Source organism: Mastomys coucha, unplaced genomic scaffold (genome assembly GCF_008632895.1).
Source record: "Mastomys coucha isolate ucsf_1 unplaced genomic scaffold, UCSF_Mcou_1 pScaffold14, whole genome shotgun sequence".
In the NCBI taxonomy this organism is placed as follows: domain Eukaryota; kingdom Metazoa; phylum Chordata; class Mammalia; order Rodentia; family Muridae; genus Mastomys; species Mastomys coucha.
In genome coordinates this window covers 121,459,116-121,461,823 of record NW_022196896.1, presented here as the reverse complement: position 1 = coordinate 121,461,823, position 2,708 = coordinate 121,459,116, and the positions used below count along the sequence as shown (strand labels likewise).

At 39.8% G+C, this 2,708-nt stretch overlaps 1 pseudogene; it reads right to left on the bottom strand.

The window, feature by feature from the left end:
• Window positions 1-898: 898 nt before the first annotated feature.
• Window positions 899-1,513, bottom strand: LOC116089326 (annotated as a pseudogene).
• Between the last annotated feature and the right edge of the window lie 1,195 nt (window positions 1,514-2,708).

Below are 2,708 nucleotides of genomic sequence, written 5' to 3'. Positions count from 1 at the left end.
GTTTTGCATGGGCCAGAACTCCAAAGACCACCACCATAGGAATTCACTTCCTTCAAAGCTGTAACATCTACTCCATAAGGCACAACCCCTAACAGTCCCATTTCTTAGGGCCAAACACATTCAAATCAAGAGGGTTTTTTTACGATGACTTCTTCAATGCAATTAATATGATTAGGACATGCAAAGGCTTTACCACATTGTTTAAATTCATGAAGTTTCTTTCCAGTATGGGATCTTTTATGTTATGGAGGCTAGTGAGGCAGGCAAAGGAGTGAGCACCTTGACTACATTCATAGTTTCTCTCCAATATGGTTGCCTTTATGCTTTTGGAGACAAAAACTTTGTGAAAGGCATTTTCCACCTTGATTACATTAATCATTCATAAGATTTCCTTCTAGTCTTTGCACATTTATGATTTTGGAGACATTTCCTTTGTCAATATTATTTTTATTTGTTTGTCTGTTTGTTTTTATTGGTCTTTTGAGACAGGGTTTCTCTGTATAGCTCTGGCTGTCTAGAGATCACTATGTAGACAAGGCTGGCCTAGAACTCAGAAATCTGCCTTCCTCTTTCTCCCAAGTGCTGGGATTACAGATGTGAGCCAACACTGTCTGGCTCATTGACTACATTCTTAAGATTTCTGTCCAGTATGATCTCTTTTATGTCTTTGGAGGTGACTGGATTGTGCAAACACTTTATCACATTGATTACATTCATAAGGCTTCTCTCCAGTATGTGTTCTTTTATGACATTGGAGATTACTCTGCTGTGAAAAGGCTTTACCACATTGATTACATTCATAAGGCTTCTCTCCAGTATGTGTTCTTTTATGACATTGGAGATGACTCTGCTTTGAAAAGGCTTTATCACATTGATTACATTCATAAGGCTTCTCTCCAGTATGTGTTCTTTTATGAATTTGGAGACTACTCTGACATGAAAAGGCTTTACCACACTGATTACATTCATAAGGCTTCTCTCCAGTATGTGTTCTTTTGTGATATTGAAGATGACTCTGCTGTGAATAGGCTTTACCACACTGATTACATTCATAAGGCTTCTCTCCAGTATGTGTTCTTTTATGACATTTGAGATGACTGTTGTGAAAAGGCTTTACCACATTGATTGCATTCATAAGGCTTCTCTCTAGTTTGTATGCTTTTATGTCTTTGGAGATGACTGGGCATTACAAAGGCTTTACCACATTGCTTATTTTCATATGGCTTCTCTCCACTATGGCTTCTTACATGCCTTTCATTACTTTTAGATCTTTGACATTGTTCTTCAATGTGATGATCTTCCCAATTGTATCCTATAACAGTGAGGTTCCAGTAAGTCTCCAACATCACATCTTTGTAGAGACTTTTCTGGGAAGGACTGAGGAAATTCCACTCTTCCCTAGTGAAGCTCACATGCACATCATCAAATGTCACTACATCAGATTCCATGGCAAAAATCAGTGTTGCTCAGGAACGGGTATGAACTCCAGCAGGGCAGTATGCTCCGACTCTGAGGGCGAAGCGGCTTTGGGGCGGAATGGCAGCAGGGCGCGGGCACTGCCCATGCAGTCCGCGGCCACGTTTCCCAGGCCGCGTGGCCTGGGCAGGAAGGCAGGCTGTAGGCTGCGGAGATTGCGGGGCCGGCGGGGTGCAAGCCCACCCTCGGTGTGCAGAAGCTCACGCAGGGCCGCGGCTCTCGTGCGGTCCCTACTGTGGGGGCGTCTGGCCACAGATTCCGCTGTGGCGCCTTCCCGGCTGGGGCCCTCGGTCCATCGCGCTAAGTAGCGGGTGGCCTCTGGCTCCAGGACCCCGAATTCTGTTTTTCTTAAAGTAACTGGATTATTTGACAGATTCCATTGTAATTTTAAGTTTACTAATTTAATGTTATATCCTTTGGGTTATTTTTATTTCAGTGTTTTATTTTTCTGGCACTTGTTTGTATTGTGTATGCTTGTTTGAAGATGTTCCTGATATTGTAGCCTGCTTTCATATAGAAATATTTACTGTACTTTAAGGAAATGACAAATATCTTTGTGAGTATCTTTATATTCTCTCAGTAATGAATCCTTCTAGGTCTATTTTTTCCTGAAGTTTGAACAAATAGAATAAAAAATATTCTATTTGTCTGAAAAACTCCTTTTTTATGTTATAGGATGAGATAAACTTTGTGATGCTTCTAAAACCACTCTGGGAATGAGCTTCTCATCTATGGGCTTGTTTGTGTACATGTTTCTCTGTAAATGAATGAACAGCCAGTCACTCACAGCACTGTCCCACACATCTGTATTCACTGCAAGTTCAAGTAGTAAGCACTAATAAATATGACTGTGTCTGGTGAATGTAGTTTAAATGAAATCTGAATCTATATCCATCTCCTAATGCAATAACTTAGCCACACTTACTACCTACCCTTTCATAAAAATGCATTTATACTATGCTTACAGTACAGTGAACTTCGTTCTTTCCTGATTTTTCTAATCTAAGCAACATCCACATGACATAAACAATCATTGATATGGTCATCAGAATCATTCTATAGTCTTATTTATCAATATCTGAGAGCAAGTTGACAGGCTTATTTTTTTAAAGATTTGATGAGCAAAAGTGTCATCATTGGGAGTAATTTATTTCTTTAACTTCTAATATAATGAGATTATCTATGATAATAGTGAAATATTTTGTACCTTAGGCTGAGCATGGACCTTAGTT